This window comes from Dasypus novemcinctus, chromosome 8 (assembly GCF_030445035.2).
Source record: "Dasypus novemcinctus isolate mDasNov1 chromosome 8, mDasNov1.1.hap2, whole genome shotgun sequence".
NCBI classification, from domain to species: Eukaryota; Metazoa; Chordata; class Mammalia; order Cingulata; family Dasypodidae; genus Dasypus; species Dasypus novemcinctus.
Genome location: NC_080680.1, coordinates 172,441 through 188,278, shown reverse-complemented (window position 1 = coordinate 188,278; position 15,838 = coordinate 172,441). Strand labels below are relative to the sequence as shown.

General features: G+C 36.9%; 1 pseudogene; it reads left to right on the top strand.

Annotated features, from left to right (window-relative positions):
* Nucleotides 1-378: 378 nt before the first annotated feature.
* On the top strand, nucleotides 379-15,390 carry LOC131279552 (cullin-1 pseudogene; annotated as a pseudogene).
* The last annotated feature ends 448 nt before the right edge of the window (nucleotides 15,391-15,838 follow it).

Here is a 15,838-nt window from a genome sequence, read left to right as displayed (position 1 = left end):
CCACTCACCAGCAGGATGGAGAAGCTTGAAGAGGGCTGCAGCCAAGTTCCCACCAGACCAACCTGCCTGGCGGCTGCATGCCTTGAACACAGCTGGGGCCAAACTCCTCCGGAAGTGGGTAGGTAGGAGGCGGTTCCCTGCCATTACGCAGTTTCCCCAGCAATGTCCCTCTACTGACAAGCTCAACTTCAAGCTTGCTACAAATAAAGTCTTTTTAAGGACCCAGTCCTTCTCACAGAGCAGATCATGGAAGGGTGGATGCGGAGTTGCGAGACAATAAACTGATAACTGGTGCAGTGATGATACAATGTTGGCCAAAGCAAGATACTTCAGAATGTGAAATTGTCTGTTGATAATGAATCTGACAGGATAACAGGCATGAATCAGGATTGTCTCAGCAAAATTGGGAGGCATAATCATCCTAATTATAGTGGGCTCTACAGGGTCAAGACTGTATTCTGGCTCATGCCAATCTCAGAGTGCGGCTTTGTTATTGTAAGAGCAGCCCAGCTACAAAACAGTAGCATTTACTACGTACTCTGACTATTCCGTTTTGACTTCTCACTCTGAGCTGTCTTGTGAAGCATTCATCAAACAGCAGTTCCACTGAAACATGTTATTCACAGATTTTTGCTATTTTTGTCATTAGTAACAACCATTAAGTTTAGCTGAAACTCAAACCCTTTAGCATTCACTTTTTCTTTTAAAGATTTATTTTTTCCTCAACCTGCGCCCCCGCCCTGCTGTTTTTGCTGTCTATGAAGATGAGAAGACAAAAAAGAGAAATAGATACAGAAGATCACACAGCAAATGGACACGGACAGCATCACTTTTATGGACTATTTGTGCTACTCCACAACAGCCTTGCATGCAGAGGTGGGGGTTCTACCTCACGTTCAGAATTTCCATGCCTTCCTTGTGTGAAACATTACTGGGCAGGAACCTATGATGACCCTGTAACCAAATCTTACCCTGGTGATGGATTTCTGGCACATCGACATGTAGCAGTACTTTCCTGACCTCCAAAGGGGTTTGACCTCACTGACTCTCAGCAGTACATGCAGTACGGATTCACTTCTCCAAGCACAGTTTCCATTTCAGAGGCCGCTGATGAACAGTTCTCTACCATCTTACTGTAAGAACTCAGGGGCGTCTCTTCCATGTGGACAAATGAGAATTACTGTTTTAGTTTCCTAGCTGCCAAAACAAGTACCATGCAGTGGGTTGACTTAAACTGCAGGAATTTATCGGCTTGTGGTTTTGAGGATAGAAGAAGCCCAAAGTCAGGCAAAACAGTGCTTTCTCCCCAGAGACGTTGGCCTCCTGGGCTGGCCGCCGGCGACCCTTGCTTGGCCCTTGGCTTTCTATCCCATGACAGGGCATGTTTGCCTCTTCCTTTGTCATTGAATTCCAGCTTCTCTTTCTGCGTCCAACTTCCTTCCCTTAAAAGGACCTCCTTCGCGTTGGCTCCAGGGGCACCCTCACTCAGACGGGGAGCCCTTCAACCAAGGCTGCCTCCTCGTCTGCTCACAAACCGGCTCTCCCCCCAGGGCCAGAGCGGACCTCAGCACGCCTTTCACGAGGCAGGACTCGGTCCCCAGCTCTAACCAGCCAGGCCTTTCTTAGTTCTCAGAAACGTGTCTGTTTTAAGTGTTTGCTGGCTTTTCCTTGTGGCCGTTTGTATTTAACAGAAAAATGAGCAGAGAAGAAAGTGGTATGACGTATTTAAGGTACTGAAAGAAAAACTGCCAAGAATTCTGTATCCAGCAAAGCTGTCCTTCAAAAATAAGGGTGAGTTCAAAGTCTTCACAAACAAAAACTGATAGACTATGTTACCAAAAGACCAGAATTACGAGAGTGCTACAGCCTGAAAGGAAAAAAAAACCATAAACGAGGGAGAGAGACTTGGAGAAGAGTGTAGAAATGAAGATTATGAGGAAGGGTAAATTAAAGGTAAAAAGACAATAGTTTGATATGACAACAAAAGGCCAAAGGACAAAATGAATGAACTAAGCAATGCCTTTGTAGTAATAGCGTTGAATGTTAGTCGTTTGAACTCCCCAATCAAAAGGCATAGTCTGATAGAATGGATAAAACAATATGAGCCTCCAACATACCATGAAGAAGACTCACCTCAGACGTAAGGACACAACCAGGTCAAAAGTAAAAGGTTGGCAAAAGATATTCCAAGCAAATAGTAACCAAAAAAGAGCGGGAGTAGTAATATTAATATCAGACAAAATAGATTTTAAATGGAAAATTTTTATAAGGGATGATAAAGGTCATTATATATTAATAAAAGGAGCAATTTATCAAGAAGAAATAACTATGCTAACTATTTTCCCACCTAACTTGAGTTCCCCAAGGTATGTGTGGGTTAGGGCATCCCTGGGGCGTGTTTCTATGGAATGTGTAAGTGTTCATCTCGTAGTGTGTTATCTCAGTGGGCGGAGACCTGCACAGTAAATGAGAAAATATCAAACTCCCATCCTGGGGAGTCCTGCCGTGATCTCAATCAGAGAGATGAGAATCCCTTGAGGATACAGGCAGTGCCTAATACAAGAAAACAGACCAATATGTCAAGCCCTCAGTGTTATTGCAATAACTATGAGTCTTATTCTTCAGAAATGGAAACTTAGTGGTTATCATAGGTTCTGGGGGGCGGGGGGGGAGAAGGGAAGAATAGACTAGGTGGGACATAGGGCATTTTTAGAGCATTAGAATTGTTTGCATGATCTTGCAATAATGTATACAGGACACTTCAACCTTCATCAAAACCTGTAGAAGTGTACGATCTAAAATGTAAACCATATCGTAAACCATTGACCATGGTTCATAACAATGCTTCAATATTCATACATCAAATGTAACAATGTACCACCCACATGTAAAATGTTATTAATAGGGAAGAGAGGAAAAGCGGGAGGGTGTTGGGTATATGAGTATCTCCTATATTTTCTGTGACTTTCCCCCTCCCATTTCTGATTTTATTTCTGTTTTCTCTCTTTTTCTCTTTGTCAGTCTAGCTAAGTGTTTGTCAATTTTGTTGATCTTCTCAAAGAACCAACTTTTGGTTTTGTGGATTCTCTCTTGGTTTTTTGTTTTTTGTTTTTTGTTTTGGTCAATTTCATTTATTTCTGCTCTGCTCTTTGCTATTTCTTTCTTTTAGCTTGGTTTCAGATTTCTTTGCTCTTCTTTTCCTAGTTCCTACAGGTAAACAGTCAGATCTTCAATTTTAGCTCTTTCTTCTTTTTAATGTAAGCATTGGGGACTAGAAATTTCCCATCAGCACTGCCTTTGCAGTGTCAGATAGGTTTTGATATGTTGTCTTCTCATTTCATTTTTCTCCAGATATTCGTTGAATTCTCTTACAATTTATTCTTTGACCTATTGATTGTTTAAGAGTGTGTATTTAGTCTCCATATATTTATGAATTTCCCTTTTTCTGTCCATTATTGATTTCCAGCTTCATTTCATTATGATCAGAGATATTTTTAAGTTTTTAATATAAAATTTTTATATTTTTAATATTAAAATTATATTTAAAATATTGAAATTATAAAAGATATAATTTTAAGCTTTTAAAAATTTATTGAGACCTGTCTTGTGACCCAATATATGGTCTACTTTGGAGAAGGATCCATGAGCTTGAAAGAATGTATATCCTAATGTTTTGGGATTCAATGCTCTATAGATGTATGTAAGGTCTAGTTCATTTATCATACTATTCAAGTCTCTGTTCCTTTTTTCATCCTCTGTCCATATATTCTATCCAATGCTGATAGTGGTATATTGAAGTCTCTAACTATTATTGTGGAGACGTAGATTTCTCCTGTCAGTTTTGCCAGAGTATGTCTCATGTATCTTGGGGCAATCAAGTTAGATGCAAAAATATTTAGCATAGTTATTTCTTCTTGATAAATTGCCCCTTTTATTAATATGTAATGACTTTTTCATCCCTAATAAAAAATTTACATTTAAAATCTATTTTTTTTTCTGATCTATTCCAGCTCTCTTTTTTTTGTTTCCTATTTGCATGGAGTATCTTTTTCCAGCCTTTCACTTTTGACCTGCTTGTGTCCTTATGTCTGAGGTGAGTCTTGTTCATGGTATATTGGAGGCTCATATTATTTTATCCATTCTATCAGTCTATGCCTTTTGATTGGGGAGTTCAAACGACTAACATTCAACGCTGTCACTACAAAGGCATTGCTTATTTCATCCATTTTGTCCTTTGGCCTTTTGTTGTCTTATCAAACTGTTGTATTTTTACCTTTAATTTACCCTTCCTAAAAATCTTCATTGCTATACTCTTCTCCAAGTCTCTCACCTTTGTTTTTTTTTCTTTCAGTCTGCAGCATTCTCTTTATTTTTTTAAAGATTTATTTTTTATTTATTTCTCTCCCTTCCCTACTGTTGTCTGCTCTCTCTGTCCATTCACTGTGGGTTCTTCCATGTCCACTCACATTCTTGTCAGCAGCCTGGGAATCTGCATCTCTTTGTTGTGTCATCTTGCTGCATCGGCTCTCCATTTCTGCAGCACCACTCCTGGGCAGGCTGCACTTTTTTCACATGGTGTGGCTCTCCTTATGGGGTGTACTCCTTGTGCATGGGGCTCCCCTATGTGGAGGACACCCCTGCCTGGCACGGCACTCCTTGCACACATCAGCACTGCGCATGGACCAGCTCACCACATGAGTCAGGAGGCCCTCGGTTTGAACCCTGGACCTCCCATGTGGTAGGCAGACACTCTATCTGTTGGGCCAAATCTGCTTCCCTGCAGCACTCCCTTTGGTATTGTGGGGAAAGAGTTTTACTTTGTCCTTACTGTAAATACTGCAACTGTCCTATTGTTGTGGATGTTGCAGTTGTTCCTATTATTGTAGATGATGTTGCAGTTCTGGTAGCAAAGAGCTGCTGTCAAATACGAGGTGGAAACTAGGGTCAAGGCTCTCAGTTCCAGAAGCTGTGGGTCCCCTGGTTCCATCTTTATCTCCTCTCTAGTGTCTCTCTCTCTGTCCTTCTGTTTTGTAAAGTTCTGCATCACCTTTCTTTCGAGGCGATCGATTGCTGACTTAGCACAGCATAGTATCTCTTGTAATTATGGTCTTTTGGTAACATATTCTATCAGTTTTTGTTTCTCTGTGAAGACTTTGAACACCCTTATTTTTGAATCCAGCTTTGCTGGATACAGAATTTTTGGCAGTTTTTCTCTTTCAGAACCTTAAATACATCATACCACTTTTTTCTCTGATCCATGGTTTCAGATGAGAAGTTGGCACTTACTTTTATTGAGGTTCTCTTGTATGTATTGCTGTGCTTTTCTCTTGCTGCTTTCAGAATCTCCTCTGAAATATCTCTGATATTTGTCATTCTGAGGAGTAGCTGCCTCAGGATAGTTCTATTTGGAATTATTCTGTTTGAGGTATATTGTCCTTCTTGGGTATTGATATTTATGTCTTTCATAAGGGTTTGGAAGTTTTTGGTCATTATTTCCTCAAATTTTCCTTCTGCCCCTTTCCATTCTCTTCTCCATCAGGGACACTGACACTGCATATATTTATGCATTTTGCCTTGTCATTCAGTTCCCTGAGAACTGTTCCATTTTTTTCATTCTCTTCTCATTCTTTTTTCCTGTCTTCTCCTCTGCCTTTGAAATCACTAATTCAGTCTTTGAGAATTCAAATCTGTTCTTATGTGCCTCCAGTGTATTTCTATTCTCATCCATCATGTCTTTAATTTCTATAGGGTCTGCAACTTTTCTTTGCAGGCTTTGAAATTGTTCTTTATGCTCACCCAGTCCAGTCTCTTCTTAATTTCCTTTATTTCTTTAGTCATATTTTCTTGCAATTCTTTGAGATGATTTGTGACAGTTGTGTGATTATCTGTATCTCTACAGGATATTTGGTTTGCTTTTTGACTGGCCATCTCTTTCTGTTTCCTAGTATGGTGTGTAATTTTTTGTTGATGTCCAGGCATCTGATTATGTTGGTGACTACTTTGATGGCCAATTTCTCTCTTTGGCCTATTGTTTCTTATATTTTCACAGCTCTTCTTTGATATTTGGTTCAACATATTCTAAGTCTTTAAAATTGCCCTGCTTAAGTTATCGACATCAGTCCCAGGACTCACTAATGTGGGGCAGATTTTCTCCCAGGAATTAGGATACAGAGAGACCCAAAAGCAGTTTTTGTCCATGGAACTTCCAGACTGGCGCAGATGGCGATAGTTGGTGCCCCTTTCCATGGAGGTGTATCAGTCTCCACTTTCCTGGGTTTTGGTCTGACAAGAGCCCAGATTGGAAGCAGATTCTGCTGGCGGAATTCACTGAGGAAAGGCCCCTGTCTCCGTCTCCCTTTTCTCTCGTAACAGCAGACAGGGAGGAAGATGTCTGTTCACTCAGTCAGCTGCAGTGAGCCAACTTAATGCCAGGGGGGTGGGGACCCCTCGTGGCCACCACGGGGGCTTGGCAATTCACGTTTATTGTTCTGGCTTCTCCATCTCTCTGTGCCTCACCCTCTCTGTGCAGCACCAGCCTGATCTGCTGACCCCAAAGTAGGTCCCTCAGACAAGTTTTAGCTCTTTCTCCATTGTTTTTGTGAAAGAGTTCAACCATTCCTGCATAGTCTAACACTATCTTCCCATGATTTTAAAGTTATATTCCATTCATAAAATTTGTAACAAATTGAACTGCCTATTACCTTGTAAAGCAACAAAATAGTAAGTGAATAAATAAAAGGCATCATAGTTCAGTTCGCTTTAATATATCATTAAATTTGAAATTTCTACATTTCAGAGAGGCAAGTTTTTGGTGTTTCAGTATGCTTAGCAATAATTTTGCACATGATGTTGGCCTTTCCTGGTCTTAGAAAATATTTTTTAGTAATACGCATTATAAAACTATAACCTCAGGCAATAAAATAAAAAATTTTTTTAAATTCCTTTTCTATGGAAATTCTTAGGAAGAAAATTGTCCTGGATAATATTGGAGTTAAGAAGATGCTGAAGTTTTATTTCCCACTGATTGACAACATAAAGGCCAAGAGCAAAACTTCTAAAATTCAAATGTCATAAAATTACTGTTCAATTTGATAACTGAAACACGTTTATCAACCTCTAATCCCAAGATAAAGGATTAACGCAGTATGAGAATTACTTATTTAATTAAGGATTAAATAATTGGAAAAATAAATTTTAAAAAATCACAAGTTAAAAAAATGCATCTAATGCTAATATAAATAAAGCATACTTTTGTGACTTAAAAAATGGGTAAAATAAAAAATTCAATTTTAAATTGCAAATTTTACTTCAGGATTTTTGGCATTAAATAATTATGGATGGTAATTAAAATGTACATGGAGGGGGAAGCGGATGTGGCTCAAGTGATTGGGCTCCTGTCTACTGTACGGGAGGTCCGGGGTTCAATACCCAGTACCTCCTGGTAAAGGCAAGCTGGCTCAAGTGGAGAGCTGGCCAGTGTGGACTGCTGCCCCATGCGGAGTGCTGGCCCATGAGGAGAGCTGGTACAGCAAATGACACAACAAAAAGAGACACAGAAGAGAGATAATAAGAGATACAGCAGACCAGAGAGTTAAGGTGGCACAAGAGAATGAGCACCTCTCTCCACTCCAGAAGGTCCCAGGATTGGTTCCTGGAGACACCATATGAGAAGAGAAGTAGACATAGAAAAATACATAGCAAATGGACTCAAAGAGTAGACAATGGGGGTGGGAGTGGGGGAGATATAAATAAATAAGTCTTTTAAAAAAATACATATGGAGGAAAATAAAGTATTAAATGTAATTTATCATTGACTTTGTAATTTTGTTTGTTAATGTCACTCTTTTCCCAAATACTTTATTTTATACATGAAGGTATTTTTCAAATTTTAAGTACTCTTTCCTTTGTCTTTGTCTCTTTCCACCTTTTATAACCCTTTAAACCAACAAATTTTATATAGTAACTCCGTGAAAAATGGGAGAAAATTTCAGTTTTGATTGAAATAATTCATATTTTCCATTTGAGATAAAATTAGTATCCTTGCCAACAATTATGATATTATCATTACCTTCCTGAAAAGCTCAGGGATATAAAGGAAAAATACTTTCTGTTATATGTTAAATTAATTTTGTGACTTAAATGTAGCCTTGGAAATTTACTTTCAATATTGAAAATAATCAGATGCCCATTTCCTTTTATTCATAGAGTAGGCTGTGATGTTAATTATTTTCTTTCTTTTTCTGATGTGTTATGTGAGAACATTATGGTAGTTTCTTTGATTTTGGGATGGGGGTTGTTAAGATATTAATGTTCAAAGATTATTATTATTTAATAAACAGTCTTTATACAAAAAAAATATTAAGTTAATATGTATTTTCCTCAGAAGGCTTAGACCTACCTCTATAATAGTCTGTTCGGAATTATGTCCAAACATTCACATATGCACACTGTTTCTAGATGGATAAGAGCACCAGGTACATTTTCAGTTGAATGGTATTTATTTCATAAATCCTAAATACATTTTGGCTTGTCATTTCATTAAAACAGGAAATGAAATGACAAGCCAAAATGTATTTTTAATTTCTTTCTTTAGTGTATTTTATTTTTAGTGTATTTTAATCTTTCTCTTACACAGCATGATATATAAAGCAATATAATCGTTCAAGTATACTTTTAAAAATGAATTAAGCTTTTCTTAAATGCACTGTGATCTAGTTTTAAGATATTTAAGTCTTAACTCTTCATCTTTCTAAATTCCTGACTCCAAGTGTTAGTATAGATTCTGCTGTCATTTATCCTTATCATTCCCATTGAGTGGTGTAGCCTGCTAACACTTTCACTTTGTTTTCGCCAAGTCCAATTCTCAGGTTTTTCAAAGCAGCTGTCTGTCATACTGAGTGATAACTCCTAACGGCTGTGTCTGCTCATTCAAGCTGTTCTGGCAACAGCTCTGGCTCAGGATGTCACGTCCACTGTGGGGGTCTCAGGGCTGCTCGAGGCTCATCTCCATTGTGACAATGCCATGGATCGTATCTCAGCACATCAGGGGATTTGGAAATATGCTGCTTTAGGATACCTGCAGTGCATATGAAGTGAAGTAGTGTTAATTGAAAGTGGACTTACATTCACTTAAAATGTATATTGTGCACTCTAGGGAAACTATATTTTTTAGAGAAGTGTAATTGATATTCTGAGAGGAAATAAAATGATATCATATAAAATTCTCACTTAAAACCAGAGAAGACAGAAAGAGAAGCCTCTGACAATGAATAGAAAGCAGTTATATTTGGTAACTATTATTCCAAATATTTCATAATGACGTTAAATGTGAACCTGTGAAAAAACACACGGTGAACAATTACAGAGGAAGAGAAAGACAGGACCAACTGTATCTTCTCTACAAGAAACCCACATTTAATGTAAGTGACATGACATGTCCAAAGTGAAAAGGAGAAAAATGTACCATACTAACCCTAATCAAAAGAAAGCTGAACTAGCCATATAAATTTCAGAGAAAGAAACTTTCAGTACAAGGATAATTATCAGGGATAAAGAAGGGTAGTGCATGATAATACAGGGTATCACTTCTCCAAGAAGACATTACAAACTTAAAAATGTATACACCTAATGATGGAATGTTAAACATATTTGAGGCAACGTAGTTGTAGAGATAGGAGAAATAGACAAATGCACAGTCGCACTGGAGATTCAACACTCTACATCAGTAACTGAGAGCTCTAGCAGGTAGAACCCCATAAAGATAGCTGTCCTCAATGCTCTGTCAATGAACTTGACCTACCTGACCTTTTGGAGCACCCCAGTCAGTCACATGAGAATACACATTCTTCTCAAGCTGGCATGGCGCATTCACCAAGAGAGACCACAATCTGAGCCGTTTAAATATACCTTAAAATTTTTACAGGCTGAGAAATCATGCAAATTATGCTCAGAGACCCCAGTTGACTTAAACTAGAAATCAATAACAGAAAGTTAGTTGGGAAATTCCTAGATGTTTAGAAATAAAACACCACACTTCTAAATAACACATAGATCAAAGGAGAAGGTTCAAAAAAAAATAAAAAACAAAAAACTTTGAAGTGAAGAAAAATATAACTTTACAAAATTTGTGGGATGCTGCAAAAGCAGTTATAAAGGGAAATTTATGACAATAAATGCATATATTAGAAAAGAAGAAAGATCTAAAATAAATAGCCTAAATTTTCACCTTAAAGAGCTAGAGAAAGAAATGTAAGTCTAAATCAAGCAGAAGAAAATAAGTGATAAAAATTAAGCAGAAATCAATGAAATAGACAATGACAAAAAGAGAGAAAATCAACAAGACCAAAAACTGGTTCATTAAAACATTAATAAAACCTCTAAACCTCTAGTCAGGTTAACCAAGAAAAAAAAAGAGTAAGGGCAAAAATGACTAATATGAGGAATGAAAAGGGCCCTAAGTACTGATCCCATGGATATAAAATAATAAAGACCATAAAGGAATTCTATGAACAACTCTATAACCACAATTTAAATAATTTACATGAAATGAACCAATTCCTTTGAACACATAAAGTACCAGAACACACACAAGGAAAAATTGATAACCTAATAACCTCAATGGCCCTAAAAGTGCACTGTAAAGACATTGAATCAATAATAAATACAGTTTCAAAAAAGAAATCACCATGTACAGATGGTTTTGCTAGTGATTTCTACCAAATAGTTAAGGGAGGAATGGTTCCAATTTTCCAGTCTTTTCCAAAAAAAAATGAGGGAATGCTTCTCAGTTCATTCTATGAGACCTGCATTGTCCTAATTCTCAAAACCAAAGAGTTTACAAGAAATGAAAACTACAGTCAGTATGTTCCATGAACATAGACACAGATTTCTGTCCCAAAATATTAGCAAATCACAGGCATCAATGTGAAAAAATAAAATAAAATGACAAAGTGGGGTTTGAATTTATATCAATCTATAAGCCTGCTTCAACATTTGAAAATGGAATCAATGTAATCCACCACATCAAAAGACTAAAAAAGAAAACTCATATGATCATACCAATTGAAAGAAGCAAAACTTGACAAAGTCTAAACCCTTTCATGGTAAAACTATCAGTCAACTAAAAGTAGAAAGGTATTTCATCAATTTGATGAGAAATAGCTACAACAAGCATGTTTAAATAGTGAGAAACTGGATGCTTTCCCCCAAAGTCAGGAACAAGGGACACCATACATAGAAGTACTAGCTAGTGTAATAACACAAGAAAAAGAAATAAAAAATATATATTGTTATTGTAGAAAAATCACAAAGAATTGATTAAATAACTGGAACTCATAAGGGTGTATAACAAGGTCATGGGATACAAGGTTGATACAGAAATGTCCATTGATTTCCTATGTATTGGCAATTTCAAAATTTGAAAACTAATATTTATAATAGCACTTCCCAAAATGAAATATTTAGCAAAATATGTACTTACATGGAAAATCACCCTGAAACACTATGAAAACTGATTTTTAAAAATCAAAGATCTAAATGAATGGAGATAGATTCATTATTCAGAGCTCAGAAGACTATAATTATTGTTAATTCTTCCCAACTTATTTTATATATTATACACAATCCCAATAAATCCCCACAGACTAGTTTGTAGGTGTTGACAAACTAGTTCTAAATTTTACATGGAAAATCAAAGGGCCAAGAATTGCCAACCTAAAATCATTTAGGTGACAACTCACAGTACACTATTTCAAAACTTACTATACATCCACAGTAATCTAGACGGTATTTGCAAAAGAACAGATATACACAGAATACACAGATTAATGGAAGAGAAAACACAATAGAGAGACTAGAAATAGATCCATACAAATATAGTCAACCGATATTTGATAAAGAAGCAAAAGCAATTCAATAGAGAGAAAGCACAGCCTTTTCAGAAAATGCTGTTGGAAAAATTGGACATCCATATGCAAACAAAACAAAACAAAACAAAACCTAGAAATAGACCTCAGCATTTATACAAAAATTACATCAAAATGGATCATAAACCTAAAGGCAAAATTAAAAATATAACAGTAACTATAAAACTTATAGAAGAAAACGTAGGAGAAAATCTACATGACCTTTGATCTGGTGATGGGTTTTTTAAAATACAATGGCAATATCATAATCTATGAAAAGAAAATTAGTAAACTGGACTTTATTAAAGTCACAAACATGTATGTTGCTAAGTCAATAATTTTGAGAATGAAAAGACAAGACACAGATTGAGATAAAATATTTACAAAACATATTTATTTCAGATAAAGGATTTATTCCACCAACCCCCCCCCGAGGCTTTTTTGCTTGCAGTCTGCTTTCTGTGTCCATTCCCTGTGCATTCTTCTGTGTCTGTTTATTATTATTAATTTTTATTTATTTATTTTGGCCCCAACTTGCAACTTGCTTGCTGTCTGCTCTCTGTGTCCATTCGTTGCGTGTTCTTCTGAGTTTTTTTTTTGCTTGTCACACTTTTTTGTTGTGTCACTGTACTGAGTCAGCTCACTGTGGCGCCCACGGGCTGGGCAGTTCTCCACAGCATACAGGTGAGCCCACCTTTACAAGGAGGCTCTGGGACGTGAACCCAGGGCTTCCCATATGGTAGACGGGAGCCCAACTGATTGAGCCACAGCCATTTCCCAAGCTTTACTTTTTATTATTTAAAATATATAAGGAACTGCTAAAATTCAACAATGAGAAAACAATTCATTTAAAAAATGGGCAAAAGTTCTGAACAGACACTTCACCGAACAGATGGAAAATAAGCATGTGAAAAGATGCTCAATATCATTGTGATTTGGGAATTGCAAATGAAAACAATATTGAGATACAAGTACATACTTTAAGAATGGCTAAAAATTAAAAAAAAACACACACACAAAAACTTATAAGAGTAACTTCTGGCAAGGATTCATTGCACCAGGAGTTCTCCTTCATTGCTAGTTGTAATGCAAATGGCACAGCCACTGCGGAAGACATTTTGATAATTTGCTACAAAGCTAAAGATAGTTCTGTCATAAAATCCTGCAGTCATATTCCTATATATTTACCAAACTGATTTGAAAACGTTTTCTACACACAATGTTGCTCATGAATGTTTATAGGAACTTTATCCATAATTGTCAAAATATGGAAGCAACCAAGATGTCCCTCAATAGGAAATTCGTACAGCCAGACAATGGGATATTATTCAACACTGAAAAGAAATAGGCTATTGAACCACAAAAGGAGGTAAGTGAAATGAGCCATTCTGAAGATGCTAGATACCATATGATTCCAATTATATGGTAAAGGGAAAACTAGAGAACAGGAAACAGATCAGTGACTGCTGGAGTTTGGAAGTTGGGGGGAAGTGCTGAAGAGGCAAAGCACAGGGGGTTTCAGAGTGGACAGGGACAACAAAAACCCAACAATTCTAGGTGTTATTATCTCCATTTCAAATCAGTGTCCTCTGTTTCCTTCTCCTCAGATGAACCAATGACTCTGAGGAAATTAATTTTGCCTCTGCCCACTTTGCTTACCTTTCCACAGCACACCCTGCCCCTGCCACTGGCCTCATTCTTTCCAAACACCCGAATCTAACCAAAAAGTGAAAGGGTTTTCATACCCTATGTAACAATCCATCATAAAGGAGTTTTCTCATGAATACAAAAATAAAAGTAAGGCAAAAGGATGTGCATATGCCTGTAGTATAGGTGATAAAGGTGAGCATTTCTGAAGCTGCTATATGTGCATACTGGAAATAAACCACTGGGTAAATGGATGTGGATGGCGGGAGTCAGATTTCCCTTGATTGGAGTGGGGAATTACAGATAATCAAAGGGAGGATTCTAGGAGAATCCATGTGGTAATGGATTAGAGCTGGAAAACCAATAGGAGCTCATGCTTAGCTTAACATAGATACAGATGATTATAAATAGAAATATTTATAGGATGTATATATACCTGGGTTAGCATACTCACATAAAGTCGAGAGGACCTAGAAGCAATGGCATCCCAGGAGCTACAAAAACCCTTAGCCCTTCAATCCTTGTTTCTAATACCATTTTCCAATAAAAGGAGCCAGGCCTAGAACTGGATTATGAAATATTCAAATTGAGCCTGGAGAATTGTGTAGTATCAGAAAGTAAAACAGTGCTTAAAAAAAAACCCAGAATGGTGTCAATATGTCAAAGTATTCAGGTGCCAGCTGAAAGAGCTCCCAATGGTCAAAGATGGAACAATTTGTGAACCAAGATAAATTAAGTAGTATTGGATTTCAGCCCAAAGTGTAAAATAAATATCCACAAGTCCATACTGATATAAATATTGATTGAATAAACAAATTAAAAAATGGGGGAGAAGAGACAAGTCTGTGCAGAAAAATTATGAATTGTATTGATACTCTGCTCTTAAGATGACACATTTGCAAACAGACCCTTGTGAATGGTATAAAATAAGCCTTTGTACCTCAACTTTTGACTGGCCCAGGAACTTTAGTGTAACAGATTGTGCTGAACTCTTGAAATAGAAGCTAATTACTAAAAAGGCAGAAGTTCATCTCCTTGGAAAGCAACAGAGTTGAAATTCATCATCATAAAATCACATGAGATAAATTAGCAAGGAAATGTGAGCAAGTACTCATTAAAAATCACTTGGAAATTTCCCACACAAAATTTTAGAATTTATTGGATGCTGGCAAAAATGAATGATACATGGGATGCCTGTATCACCTTGCATCTAGAATCCAGGATGGCTGAGGAGAATTGATAAAAAAAAACATTGGAAACATTCACAATCAGTGTCTTGCAGCAATGGAGAAGTGTAGAGAAGGTGCTTTAAATGACTCCACAATATATGTACAGGCAGTGCTGGATGTTCATAAAAAATATAATACCCTGATAATGTTGGCATTTAACAATGATCCTGGCATCGTAACTGCCCTGATGAAGTAGTTATCAAAATGGTTCAATCACCCAGTGAATCACAGGAGCTGCTGGCCTGGTGTTGTTATTCCTTATGAAAGAAAATTTCCAAGAATGCAGACTAAACATATGTAGACGATACTCAATTACTAATGAGTGATGGTTGTCTCCAAGTTCATAGAAAATAAAGACATGTTTTAAAAGTGTACGTATGTTTATGTATGAATGACACACTTCAATAAAATTTTAAAAATAAAAATTAAAAAAAAGTTCTCTATAAAAACGTTGGCCAAAAATCTTTTATACGAAACGAGGGAAATTAAATGAAACTTGTAAATTTGAGTATACCTCTAACCTTCAGTGGATGTTTCAACAAATTCGTGTAAGCAAGGATTTGAATGAACAGTTTAAAAGTTTACACATGATTAAAAAGCACATGAAATGATGTTCACCATCATTAGCTATCATGGAAATGCAAATCCAAAGCCTGATGATATAACGTTTCACACTCGCTAGAATGGCTACTATTGAAAGAATAGTGGAGAGCACAGGGAGAAAGAGGAGCACTCATTCTTTGCTGGAGCAATGTAGAACAGGGCAGCTGCTATGGAAGAAAGTTAGGTACAGTATTACCGTATGTCCTGGCATCCCTCCATTAGATATATACCCAAATAATTGAAAGCAGGGACTCAAATAGATATTTGCATGCTGATGTTCATAGCAGCAATATTCATAATTGCCAAAAGATGGAAACAACTCAAGTGTCCATCAACCAATGAATGGATAAACAAAATGTGTGTCTGCCTACAATACATGAATTGCTTAGATTTAAAAAGGAATAAAGTCCTCATATATGCAACACAAAGCATGAAACTGGAAGACATTATGCTGAG